Below are 14,661 nucleotides of genomic sequence, written 5' to 3' on the forward strand. Positions count from 1 at the left end.
GCTCTTACATCAATCCAAACCCAGGAAACTGTGGAAGTAGCATTCAAAAGCCAACCATCCACGCCAACAATTTTGAACTAAAACCACAACTCATCACCCTTGTTCAGAACAACTGTTCATTTGGAGGAGGCGTCCAAGAAGACCCCAATCAACATCTAACCACCTTCCTGAGGATATGTGACACAGTGAAGTCTAATGGTGTTCATCCTGATGCCTATAGACTGCTCTTATTTCCATTCTCACTCAAGGATAAGGCAGCCAAGTGGCTGGAGTCTTTTCCGAAGGAGAGTTTGACAACTTGGGAAGATGTGGTGAACAAATTTTTAGCCAGATTCTATCCTCCCCAAAGAATCAACAGGCTGAGAGCTGAGGTCCAAACTTTCAGGCAACAAGATGGTGAGACTCTATATGAAGCATGGGAGAGGTTTAAGGACCTGACAAGGAGGTGTCCACCAGATATGTTCAATGAATGGGTGCAGCTACACATTTTCTATGAAGGCCTTTCTTATGAATCAAAGAAGGCAGTAGACCATTCATCTGGAGGATCTTTGAACAAGAAGAAGACCATTGAGGAGGCCATAGATGTCATTAAAACTGTAGCAGAAAATGAATATTTCTATGCTTCTAAAAGAGGGAACACTAGAGGAGTGATGGAGCTAAACAATATAGATGCTCTGCTGGCCCAAAATAAGCTCATTACCAAGCAGCTGGCTGACCTCACCAAGAAGATGGAGAGGAACTAAGTAGCAGCAATCACCACTTCATCAGCAACCCAAGAAGGAGTGAATGAAGAAGCAGAGGGTAGTCAGGAGCAAGCCAACTACATTGGGAATTTATCTAGGCGAAACCATGATCCATACTCTAAGACCTACAACCCTGGTTGGAGGAATCACCCAAACTTTGGGTGGGGGAATCAACAAGATCAAGGCCAAGATTAGAGACGTCACAACCCCAACAACAATGCAGCTCACCAACAATTCACACAGAGAACATATCAACACCACCACAACAACACCTCTCCACATCCATATCAAAACCAAAATAACACTCCTCATCCTTCCACCTCTAATCCGAATCCACCATCATTTGATGACAGACTCTCAAGGATTGAGAATCTACTTGAAGGCATAGGCAAAGAGATTCAAGACAACAAGGCGTTCAAGGAGGAAGTGCGAGCAAATTTTAAGAACCAGGGAGACACCATCAAGAGGTTGGAATCTCAAGTAGGGTATCTCTCTGAGCAGATTCCCAAACCTACAGATAGATTCCCAAGTGATATAGAGAAAAATCTGAGAGGAAAAACAAAGAAAGTAAGATGGGAAGATTGGAAGATGGCCACTATAAGTGAAAAAGAGACTGAGGACAAGCCAAACAAGCCGTCAGAACAACCTGGAGATACCTCAGCAGAGGAGAAGGAAAAAGATCACCAAGAACCAAAAATCTCACAACAGGAGCTGCTGAGACTCTGTGCACCCTTTCCCCAACTACTCAATGGTGCTGTGGAGAAGAGAATATACTCAAGATTTCTTGACTTGTTTGCATCTCTGCATGTAAACATACCATTCATCAAGACCATCCAACAAATGCCTGCATACATCAAGTATATGAAGAAACTGCTTCCCAGGAAAAGCTCACTCAAGGGAGGCCAAACTATAGTGATGAACAAGGAGTGCAGCGCCCTCATTCAACCAGAGTTGCCTACAAAAAGAAAGGACCCAGGGAGTTTTCACATACCCTGTGCCATAGGAGAAACAATGTTTGATAGAGCACTCTGCGATTTGGGAGCAAGCATCAACTTAATGCCCTTGTCCCTTGTGAAGAGGCTGCAGATCAATGAGATAATACCCACAGATGTAGTCATTAGGCTGGCTGACAAAACTCAAAAACAAGCAATAGGAGTGGTGGAAAATGTGTTGGTAAAGGTTGGGAAATACTTCCTCCCAACAGACTTTGTCATATTGGACATGGAAGAGAGTTACACTCACCCAATCATATTGGGAAGACCATTCCTAGCTACAGCCAGAGCACTCATAAATGTGGAGCGAGGAGAGCTAATTTTGAGGATCCATGATGAACAGCTCGCCTTCACTGTTTTCAAACACTCACAAGAAACCGATCAAGAGAACAAGGAACCAAGGAAGGATCACAGTGAGATACTGAAGGAAGAGATGAGTACTGAAGAACAACAAGCTCATCCGGAGATTCCCTTGGTTGATGGACAAGGAAACAAGCAGCTGTCACAGCTCAAGGAAAAGCTGGAGGAACCTAAACCACCAGAGGCATGTGAAGACAACATCAAAATTCCTTTAGAAGAAGAGGCCACAAAGAGTAAGACAACATCACAAGGAACAAAGAAGAAGGTACCAAGGAGGTGGAGGAACAAAAAGATCCCTACAGAGGACTTCTCTCCAGGGGATAAAGTGATCTCAGCTTATTTCCAAGATATCCCCCTGATCTCTCCACTGTACCATCTCAGCTACCTAAGGTCTTTGATAAACGCATATTTTATGAGTTCTTTTGTGCTTAATTTGAGTGATTTATACAATCCTTCACCTGCTTATTCACATTAATTGCATGGTTTTACTCTCCCTTCCTTATTATGTCATATTGTGAAAAACATGTTTCCTAAGCTTTAAAAATTAATTATTTTAGTTACCTTTATTTCCATTCGATGCCGTGATCAGTGTGTTGAGTAGTTTCAGATTTTCTAAGGCAGAATGACTTAAAGGATGGAAAAGGAAACATACTAAAATGGAAGGAGAAAGCAAAATGGAGCTTTAAGGAAACTGGTATCCACGCGATCGCATGGATGACACGATCGCGTGCCAAGCACGAATCAGCAGCGACGCAGCCGCATGACTGACGCGACCGCGTGGCAAGGAAAAGCTCCAAATGACGTGACCGCGTGACCCACGCGGACGCGTGACAGAGGCCACGCATCAGAATTTACAGAATACGCCCCCAGCAAATTCTGATGCCCTTTTTGGCCCAGATCCAGGTACAGACAGCATAGACCAGAGGTTATAAAGTGTGGGAATGCACCCATTCAAAGGGAGCTCGCATATTTTACTTTTCAATGATTTAGATTTAGTTGAGAGGGAGATCTTCTCTCTCTCTCTTTTAGGATTTAGGATTTCTTCTTGTTTTAAGAGTAACTCTGGATCCCAGGTTTAATGTTCTTTTATTTTAAGTTTTACTTTTATTTATTTATTCCAACATTTGAATTGATTATTATAATTTGATTTAAGAATTCTTCCATGTTACAGACTGTTATTTGAATTAATGATAATTGAGGTATTTTCAGTTCATGATTGTTCTCTTTGATTTAAGTTACCATTGCTTCCCATCTAAGGATATTTTTATTATTCCAGCAATTTTACTTTTTCTCCTTTTGGTTCTGGTTAAGAATTTAGTAACTCAACAGTTATTAAACTCAACATAATTGATAATCGTTATCTTGCTAATTGAGCTGAACTTGAGTAATCCCAACCTTTTCTTAGGAAATAAATAGGATTCAAAGGTCAATTTAATTAGTCCCTTGACTTTCCCTTGCCCTAGTACAGGTTGATCAAGTGGAGTTTAGATTCAACTTTCATTATAGTTGAGAGAGATAACTACGTTGGACCTCCAACTTCTCTTACCTTGCCAAAAGTCTGCTTTATAGTATTTATGTATTTTAATTGCCATTTACTTTACTTGTCATTTAAATTACTTGCTTCTCATCTTCTAAACCCCGATTACAACCTTTATAGCCAATAGTAAGATCATACTTCCTCGCAGTTCCTTGAGAAGACGACCCGAGGTTTGAATACTCGGTTAACAATTTCTAAAGGGGTTTGTTACTTGTGACACCCAAAACGTTTGTATGAAGGAATTTTTGTCGGTTTAGAGACTATATCTACAACGCAACTGTTTCTATGAATCTCTTTACTGGTAAAAATCCTCTCATCAGTCTTCGCTATCAACAGAGTTCTCTCCTTGGAACATGTAGAGATTATTGATACAACTACTGGATATAGGTCTACTGCCAGAGGAGAAGACTTGAAGCACTATCGACCTCCCTAATGAAGGCGAAACGTCAAGCTAGTGACGCTAAAGAAGCGCTTCATGGGAGGCAACCCATGTTTTATATGCTTTTAGAAAATAGTTAATAAGTCAATTTTTATGAATTCCAACCCAAACTTGACTAACACTTGGTGAAATCCTTGTTATGCAGTATATAGTGAAGAACAAGTTTGGTGTTCAAAGCATGCCAAGAAAGCATGAATGCAACTCAGAGCATGCTAGTCTTGGAGCTTTGAACAAAGACTTTTTCATCATAGTGCTCCAAACTAAGTTTGGTGTCACCCAAGGTGCCACGAATATGCATATAAGGATACACAGTTAGTTAGTTAGTTGGTGTTCATGAATAAATAATCTAATTTTTTTTCTTTATTATTCTAGCCGTAAAGTTTAAATTTTTTTTATGATATTGATTTTTTTTCTTATTTTATTTTTATAGGAAAAAGGAAAGGAGCATTGAAGAGGATTGATTGGACAATTAAATGAAGAAGGTTTGGACACCACAAAAGGAGGATACAACACACGTGCCCCAAAGGGGAATGCATTGGAAAATGTTGCCATGCAACATTGAAGAAAGGAGACCCTTGAAGACCGAACCAATAGCCCTCATAAAGATGAGGATCCTTGTGCTCATGATCTGCAAAACCCCATCCGTCCATCCAACAACCACCACATCAATCCATACCTTTCATCCCCTCATCATCTCCCTATATAAGTGAGTCCTAGTGCGTACTTACCCCTCACACTCAAATTCCCACTCTCCACACTTCACACTTTCGGCATCCAAAATTCCTTCATCACACCTCGTCCTAACCAACCAAATTCCTCATCTATTTGTACCTTCCAATATCCTCACACAGCAACTCAAATTCATGGCATCATCAAGCTCCAAGAGGCAAAAGAGGAAGGAACCAATGGAGAGCATTCCTTTCGATGAGAAGAGATTCAAAACTGCGTTCCATGAACAAGAATTTGAGCGGATAAAGCTCAAAAAGATACTGCCCGAGTTAACCTTCCAAATCAATGAAGACGAGTGCCCACAAATTCGGGAGAAAATTAAACAAAGAGGGTGGCAAAGGCTCACGAATCCAGAGGGGAAGATCAATGCAAACCTCATTAAAGAGTTCTATGCAAATGTAGTTAGAGAAGACAAAACCAAGGCCTCAACCTTCAAATGCTACGTAAGAGGAAAGGAGGTGGACTTCAGCCCAAATGCTATAACAATAACTCTTCACCTAAAATCACCACATTTTGATGAGCTCAATTATCATGCAAGTATAAGTAAGAGCCCTGACAATGATGAGCTCACAGAAATCGTGACTGATATCTGTGTTATAGCAGCTGACTGGGAGAGGTATGTAGATGGGAGACCCCAGTTCATCAAGAGGGGAGACCTTATACCGGAGGCCAAGGGATGGTTTGAACTCGTAAGAGGTCTATCCTCCCAGCTGCAAATAATTCAGAGGTCAATATCAATCGAGCGACTATAGTACATTGCCTAGTACAGGGTGGAGAAATCAATGTGCATGAACTCATAGCTGAGGGGATTCAAGAGTCAGCTGAGAAGGTTGATTCAGGTGCCAGGCTTTGGTACCCCAGCACTATTCTCAGATTGTGTACAAGAGCCAAGGTAGTCTTCGAGGATAGCAATCCAGACTGGGTGAATCCTGGAAGGCTAGTTACACTCCAGCGTCTGATCTATACTACTCCCGCCCAACAACAAAGAAGACCCCAAATAGGAAAGCAAAAAGCGAAAGAAGGAGCTCATCAAGAGGAATCTCGTCAGGAAGAATATCAACAAGAAGAACATCATGACCCAGCTAACTTGAATATGAATCACCTTCTAAGAGCCATTGATGATTTGGGGATGAGACATATAGAAGGACAAGAGCAAATACTAAACTTTCAGTCCAACTAGATGAGCCAACAAGAAGAGTGGCAGAAACAACAAATGGAACAGCAACAGGAACACTACTCCCAGCTCACTCAAGCCATCCACCAAGTTACTGAGAGGCAAGAACGTTAAGATAAGCACTTGCAAGAACTCAATCAGCGGCAAATAGCTCAGATGAAAGCATTCAATGAGTTCACTGTACTTAATGAAGGACGGCAACTACATAGGGATGAGTTCAACGTAAACACTCAAGCCAAGTTGAGCTACATGTCTAGTCATATGCATCATATACACTATGCTATCCCTACATATGATGAGGTTTAAAAAGATTTTGTAGAACAAAAAGAAAGAAAAGTGAAACAGCAGAAGGAAACACTAAAGAAGAAGATGGAAGATGGTGGTTTCTGGAAGAAGTTGATTGGAAAGAGCAAAGGGAGTGGGAGTACGAGCACTCAAGAGGGACACAAAGAGGACAAGCAAGGAGGAGAGCATGGGCAACCACATGAGTAAAAGGTGGTGGAGTTCCTTCTTTGGTCCATCTTTTACTATGCTTTAAATAAGAAAGATCTTGTATGAGATAGAACATGCTTCCATGATAGTTTGAACCTTTTTTCAATTATGTCTTCTAAACTTTTTGTTGATTAGGGCTGTGTTGGCTAGTCTGAATGTCATTACTGCATCATCTCCTTACTTATTTATATGCTTGTCCTTTTGAATCAAATGAAAAGAGAATGAGTGTTTTATAAAAGACCAGAGTGGAGTTCATACTATGGAGTAAGTTCCTGAGTTTGTGGTGTGGTCATAAGTTAGCTAAGTTAGTTCAACCACAAGGTGGGAAGACAACTATCTGTCATGAATACTATGCTTTGAACATACCCATGAGACTAGCTAAATAATAAGATCCTAATAAGAAAAAGGGAATGAACAATCAAAGTTTAAGAATAAAAGAAAAAAATAGCAAGAAAAGAGGCTAGGCACCAAGGGTTTGAGCCTTGAGGGACGTGTCTGTGGTGTTCCTGTACCAAGGATCTGCTTGGATTACTAAGCTCTTAGGGGTGCTTTATCACCTGGTAAATTGGGTTAACTAACCTGGGATTATCAGCTGAAAGTCCACCATCAAGAGCAATCTTTGCTACAGAACATTTAGTAGCCCAAAGAGGTGCTGGACACCAAGACCTCAAGGAAAGAAAATAAACAAACCATATGCCTGTGGTGTGTATGTATGGGGGAGAGACTTGAGGAAGTAAGTCCTTAGGGGTGCTTCAACACCTAGCACCTTAAACCAACTGATTCCGGAGTGTTGGCTGAAAGCTTATTTTAAAGAGTTGCCCCCTTATAGAGCACTTAGCCTAAGAACACAAATAAGCCCTGAAATGACAAAAAAAGGATCAATGAATAAAAGTCTCATGGGATGCAATCACAGTGAGTATTCTAGGACATGATAAAGGTCTGAAAGCCAGTGAAGGAATGAACCTAAGTTGCTAGGCATGAAACCACCATAAAACCCGAAACATGACTTCCACAAGAATGACTCATTTCTCTTGGCATTCCATTCATCATTCTCTTGTTCCAGTACTTGCTTAGGGACAAGCAAGCTTTAAGTTTGGTGTTGTGATGCGAGGGTATTTTGGCCAGTTTCACTGACCTTTTCTTTACTATTTTTAGGGTAGTTTCATGCATTTTCTTAGAAAATAAGCTCTTTTTGGGTAGATATTCACTTACATCTTGATTCAAGTATACATTGTGCACTTTACATGATTTCATGAGGATTTTGCATGAATTTAATGACAAATTGGATGTTGCATTTCCCATGACTTGGATTAGAACTTTGATGCACTTTATTGCTTGATTTCAGGACAAAAAGAAGCAAGGAAGAACCACGTTAGCAGCCACGTTAATCTAACTAACGTGACCTCTAACGTGGAATGGGAGCTAACTTGCAAAGTTAATGAGAAAAGTAATCGCCAATAACGTCCTCGAAGCCATCATAGCCCACGTTAAGAGTCACGTTAACTTAGTTAACATGAACTCTAACATGGAAGAAGACAATAAGGCCAACATTAGTGACACTCCCCTTTGTCACTAACGTTGGACCAAGCTCATAATTGGCCACGTTAGTTGCCACGTTAACTTAGTTAACGTGGCTTCTAACATTAAGAAGCAAAAGGGAAGCCAACGTTAGTGACATTCACCTTTGTCACTAACGTTGGCCAAGCTTCCATAAGCCACGTTAACTCCCACGTTAACTTAGTTAACGTGGAAGCTAATGTGGAGAGAGCAATTGGTCGCCAACGTTAGTGACACTTACCTTTGTCACTAACGTTGGGGTGAACCACCAAGAGCCACCATGAGCAACGTTAACTCCCATGTTAACTTAGTTAACGTGGAATCTAACGTGGATAAAGAGATAATGAGCCAACGTTAGTGACACTCACCTTTGTCACTAACGTTGGAGATGGCTAGCATGACTACGTTAGAAGCCACGTTAACTTAGTTAACGTGGACTCTAACGTTAGAAAGAGGGGCACATTGAAACGTTAGTGACAAAGGTAAGTGTCACTAACGTTCTCGAAGGATTGGCAAGCTTACGTTAAGAGCCACGTTAACTTAGTTAACGTGGACTCTAACGTAGGGAAGGGGGAGGTTTATCAACGTTATTGGGAAAGGTAAGTCCCAATAACGTGTGCGAAGGACCAAGAGGCAACGTTAGTGGTAACGTTTGTGCCACTAATGTTGAGGTTAACGTGGCTCATACTTGGGTGAGCAACGTTAGTGAAAAAGGTGATTGTCACTAACGTTCTCGAACCTACACTTTCACTTAACGTTAACACCACTAACGTCCTGAGCTAAAAGTCCCTGCCTACTTCACTCTTTCTCTCTGCAAGCAAAGCTAAGCCCAATGATGAAGATAATTGCTTCAAACTCAGGATCCAAGGGCCCATACCCAAGACTTGAAGGGCTCATACATGATGCTAAGTACTATTTGGGGATGAACCTTATAGCCTTGTAATTTGCAATGTCAGCAAACCAAGGTGCTTTGCAAAGAGTTGCTCATCAGAAAAGGTCTCGGACAACTCAGTGGTGGGAGGGGACTCCTGTGCTGCAGGTTCAATCCTGGATAAACCTAATTTTCTAATCCTTTTCTGTCCCGAATCTTTATGTCGAATTCCTGAAGGAGCAATACCCATCTTATCAATCTTGGTTTGGAATCCTGCTTGGCTAGAAGGTACTTGAGAGCAGCATGGTCAGTGTAGACAATAACATTCGAGCCGATTAAATAAGAGCTGAACTTGTTAATGGCGTAGAGTACTGCAAGTAATTCTTTCTCTGTGGTGGTATAGTTCCTTTGTGCGTCATTTAGAACGCGACTGGCATAGTAAATGACGTGCATGAGCTTATCATGTCTCTGCCCCAAAACCGCGCCAATGGCATAATCACTAGCATCTCACACTAGTTTGAATGGCAGTTCCCAGTTGGGTGCAGAGACAGTAGGTGGGGAGATAGGCTTTGCCTTCAGAATTTCAAAAGCATGCAGGCAATCCTTGTCAAAAACAAAAGGAGTGTCAGTGGCTAAGAGATTGCAAAGGGGTTAGGGATGGCAACGGGTCTCCATGGGGCGGGGACATGCCCCCCACCCCCATCCTCGTCTCCCATAATCCGTCCCTGTCCCCGCCCTATCCCCACGACGGGTAACGGGGACCCCGTATCCGCTGGGAATCGGAGTCTCCACGGATATCCACGGATATTTTGAAAAACAAAAAAAAATCAGAAAAAATAAAAAATCTCAATTATCATTACAATCATAATCTCCATCACCAACAATATTTAGTCATAAGTTCACAATTTATATCCAAACAAAATCAATCAAGCACTAAAAAAATCCAAACCATAAACACTTTCATATCTATTCATCCAATTTAAAATCCACTCTAGCCAAATTCGACCATATACCAAACTAAACAATCAGCTACATCAAACACCAATTTTCATCCGACCTCACTAATTGAGAAGAAAACAAAACAAATCTAAAACTGTTACCATTGCCTTGCACAAACTAGCCATAAACCATCCAAAACTTACAGATCTTCTGCAAACCCACTTCAACCTTCACAAAAAAAACAGAAGCAGATTAAAACATAATCAAATCCTTCAAACATTCAAAAATTAATATTCAATTATCCAATGCCACATATTCTCAAAAAATAATCAACAACTTCAAACATTCAATTTCAATTTCTTTTAGTCACTGGGCATTATTAAAAAAAAAAACAAAAGCACATATATGAAGCAAAATCACAAGATAATTGTTTGGAATTCAAAGAAAATCACAAAAATTACAAAACATGAAAAAAAACAACAAATGCTTCAAGTAAATAAAAATCACAGAAATTATGAGGTTAACTTACCGGAAGGAAATGTAGCCAATGATCTTGCTGGAGGCGGCGACGGAGACCGGACAGCCTCTACCGAAGACGGTGACGCTTTAAGCTCCTCGTGATGATTCTGCATCCGGCGATGTCGGTTCTCCTAGGGCCGGGTGCTAGGCGTGTGAGTTAGAGCAGACAAAGGTAGCGGATGGCGGTGAGAGGTCTAAGTGGAGGAGTGTCGCAGAGAGAAGGAAAGGAAGAGAATCTAAGAGAATGAGGGGGACCCCATCGAGGCAGTAACAACAGTTCTTCTTTTTGCGGTAAGACAGTGACCTGAGGAGACGAGGGCGGCGGACGACGGCAAGAGTGGAGGAGGGAAGGAGAGGGAGAAGGAGAGAATCAGAGTTTTAAGGGAAGGAAAGTGAAAAGCAGCAGAGAGAAGGGGATTAGAAATTATGGTTTCAGAACTAATATATATACACTAGGGATATTTTGGTCATTTGTTTTGCGGGTCCCCATCCCCGTTCCCCATGAGTGAAAAAATATCCCCATCCCCGTTCCCTGACGGGTAAATCCCCGCGGATACCTGCCCCGTCGGGGGAAATTGCCATCCCTAACAGGGGTTTTGCAATTTTGGAAAAATCTTTTATAAACTTCCTGTAGAATCCCGAATGTCCCAAGAAACTTCTGATTGCCTTAACTTTAGTAGGTGGTGGTAATCATTTGATTACTTCCACCTTAGTCTAATCGACCTCTATTCCCTTGTTCGAAATTCGATGTCCAAGAACAATTCCTTCAATCACCATGAAGTGGCATTTTTTCTAGCGAAAACCATATTTGTTTCTTGGCTTCATTTCAGAACTTGGACTAGATGGTTGGTGCACGAAAATGACTCTACACATTTCACACAGATATACCGGAAAGTATACCGGGTCGTCCAATTAATAACTCAAGTGAGTGAGGGTCGATCCCACGGAGATTGTTGGTTTGAGCAAGCAGTGGTTATCTTGCAGATCTTAGTTAGGCGGATAGAAAATATAGTTTGTCACGGAAAAAATGCATAAAATAGATAAATAAATAAAACATTACTAGATAGGTGTGAAATCAATGGTATGGGACCGGTTGAGGCTTCGGAGATGCTTTGTCTTTCCGGATTAACTTTTCTTACTGTCTTCTTCAATAACTTTCTGATTCCTTCAATGACAACCGTAAGTGATTAACTCATGTCCTCTCATCAAGTTAAACTCATCTACTGCAGCAATCCACCATGTTGAAGTGACTCATGTCCTCTTATCAAGCCACCTCTAGGTTTTTCACTGTAGCAGAAGATGAAGCTCTAAGCAATCTACTCCCCTTCATGATCCTGCTCAAGGTGCCATAGACAAGATAGATATTCTGGATCAGAAAGTTCTGCTTCTCTGACTCTAGCCTTAACGCCATAGATACCTCACTTACCCACAGTCAACGGAATTTCATGTCACGTATCCAAAGTTGCCCAGGTACTCTATTGGAATCCGCAATACAATCTCTAGCTTTATTTCAATGCTATCCAGGTCAGGACTCACACAGAACCCAGGTAGAACAAGGGTGATTGTCACGGGTCACCCTCAATTCATAAGATGAAGAACGAGGTTGCATAAGAGAATAGAATTCGACATATTGAGATAGAACAGTAATATTATTGATCCATGAAACTCAGCAGAGCTCCTAACCTTAACCTTAGGAGGTTAGTAACTCATATTGTACAAAATTAGTGATGAATTCAAATGGGAGAGGAAGAAGATCCTAAACAAGGGTGATATTCTCCTATATATACTAATCTAATGACTAAGGATTACAGAAATATGATAGACTAGTCTTAGGGGTGTGAGAATCCACTTTCCGGGTCCACTTTGTGAGTGTTTGGGCTAAGCTTTGAGTGTCTCCACGAGCTAGTACCCCTTAGGGGTGCTGAATGCTGGCTAGGGACTCCCTTTTGGGCGTTGGACGCCAGCTGCTCCCCTGTGGGCTCTGGACGCCAGGAATGAGACTGGTGGCTGCCGTTGAACGCCAGTTTTGGGCTTTTATTTCCGAAGAAAAGTGTGGACTTTTATATATTTCTGGAAAGCCTAGATGTTAACTTTCCATATCCATTGAGATTGCGCCATTTGGATTTTTGTAGCTCACGAAAAGCTCCTTCGAGTGCATAGAGGTCAGATCTTGACAGCATCTGCAGTGCTTTCTCTGTCTCTGAATCAGATTTTTGCTCAAGCTCCTCAATTTCAGCCAGAAAATACCTGAAATCACCATAAAACACACAAACTCAAAGTAGAATCCAAAAATCTGAATTTTGTACTAAAACCTATGAAAACATAATAAAATTTAAACAAAACATAACGAAAACTATATGAAAATGATGCCAAAAAGTGTATAAAATATCCGCTCATCAGAACACCCAACTTAAACTGTTGCTTGTCCCCACGTAACCAAAAATAAGTAGAATTAAAAAGAAGAGATGGAAACAATAAATCTCAGTTTCAATTAGATGAACGGGACTAGTAGCTTTTTGCTTTTGAATAGTTTTGGCATCTCACTTTCAATTGAAGTTCAGAATGGTTAGCATCTTTAGGAACTTAGAATCCAGATGATATTATTGACTCTCCTAGTTTAGTTTTTTTTTATTCTTGAACACAGATTCTTTTGAGTCTTGGCTGTGACCCTAAGCACTTTATTTTCCAGTATTACCACCGGATACATAAATGCCACAGACACTTAACTGGGTGAACCCTTTCGGATTATGATTCAGCTTTGCTAGAATCCCCAGCCAGTGGTTTCCAGAGTTCTTAAGCACACTCTTTTTGCTTTGGATCATAACTTTAACTGCTCAGTCTCAAGCTTTTCACTTGACACCTTCACACCACAAGCATATAGGTAGGGGAGCAGCTCATTTGAACTATTTAGGCCAAGATTTTGTTTCTTTTAGGCCCTCCTAAACATTGATGTTCAAAGCCTTGGATCCTTGCTCTTGCCTTTTGATTTAAAGAGCTATTGGCTTTTTCTCTTTTTCTGCTTGCTTTTTTTTCCACATAATATATTTTTTTTCTTTTATTTCTTTTTGCTGATTTTTCTTGCTTCAAGAATCAATTTTTGGATTTTTTAGATTACCAATAACACTTCACCTTCATCATCATTCTTTCAAGAGCTAATATTCTTAACTCCAACATCAAATATGCACTGTTCATTCATGCATTCAGATAACAAAAGCAACGCCACCACATCAAATAATTGAACTATTCTTAATATATAACTCAAAATTCATGCATCTTACTTATCTTTTTCAATAAAAAAGTTTTTCTTTTAAGCAAGGTGAGAGATGCATGGAATATTTCATAGCTTTAAGACATAAAGATGTTCATGCACTAGAAATAGACAATAAGATAAAATACATGGAAAACAGAAAAAATGACATGGGCAACAAGGGATTAAGGGAACGAATCCACCTTAGTGATGGTGATTACTACTCCTTCTGGAGGATCCAATGGAGTGCTTGATTTCTTCTATGTCACGCCCCTGCCTTTGTTGTTCTTCTCTCATGGCCCTTTGATCTTCTCTTATGTCATGGAGGATGGTGGAATGTTCTTGATGTCCCATCCTTAGTTGATCCATGCTGGAGCTTAATTCTCCTAGAGAAGTATGCAATTGGTCCCAATAGCCTCGGGGAGACAAATGCCTCCCTTGAGGCATCTCAGGTATTTCTTGTTGAGGCATCTCCACATGATCTTGCTGTGGTCTATGTGTTGGATCTCTAGTTTGCTCCATCCTTCTTTTAGTGATGGGCTTGTCTTCCTTAATAGAAATGTCTCTTTCTATGAAAATTCCAACTGAATTACATAGGTGACAATATAAGGTGGGAAAATGCCAACCTTTCTAGGGTGGAAGGCTTTTCAGCTTTTTTGTATAACTCTTGAGGTATTACCTCATTTACCTCCACCTCACTTCCAATCATGATGGCTCTGTCAATGGTCACTTCTGACCGATTGCTAGTAGAGATGATAGAGCGGTGGATGAATTTCAGCCATCCTCTAGCTATGGGCTTGAGGTCAAGCCTTCTCAGTTGGATAGGCTTACTTTGAGCATCCCTCTTCCACTGAGCTCCTTCCACACAAATATCTGAAAGGACTTGGTCCAGCCTCTGATCAAAATTGACTCTCCTAGTATAAGGATGTGGGTCTCCTTGCATTACTGGCAATTGAAGCGCCAACCTTACACTTTCCGAGATGAAGTCCAAGAGACACCCTCGGACCATGGTATGCCAATTTTTGGGACTTGGGTTCACGCTTGTATGTTGTATCATGGTTC

The 14,661-nt window shown here is 40.9% G+C and overlaps 1 non-coding gene across 1 annotated transcript; it reads right to left on the reverse strand.

Annotated features, from left to right (window-relative positions):
• Window positions 1–356: 356 nt before the first annotated feature.
• LOC112725295 (small nucleolar RNA R71) lies at window positions 357–463 on the reverse strand. Its single transcript, XR_003164412.1, has one exon. It is a non-coding gene; the product is annotated as a small nucleolar RNA R71 (small nucleolar RNA).
• Between the last annotated feature and the right edge of the window lie 14,198 nt (window positions 464–14,661).

This window comes from Arachis hypogaea, chromosome 11 (assembly GCF_003086295.3).
Source record: "Arachis hypogaea cultivar Tifrunner chromosome 11, arahy.Tifrunner.gnm2.J5K5, whole genome shotgun sequence".
Taxonomy (NCBI): Eukaryota; Viridiplantae; Streptophyta; class Magnoliopsida; order Fabales; family Fabaceae; genus Arachis; species Arachis hypogaea.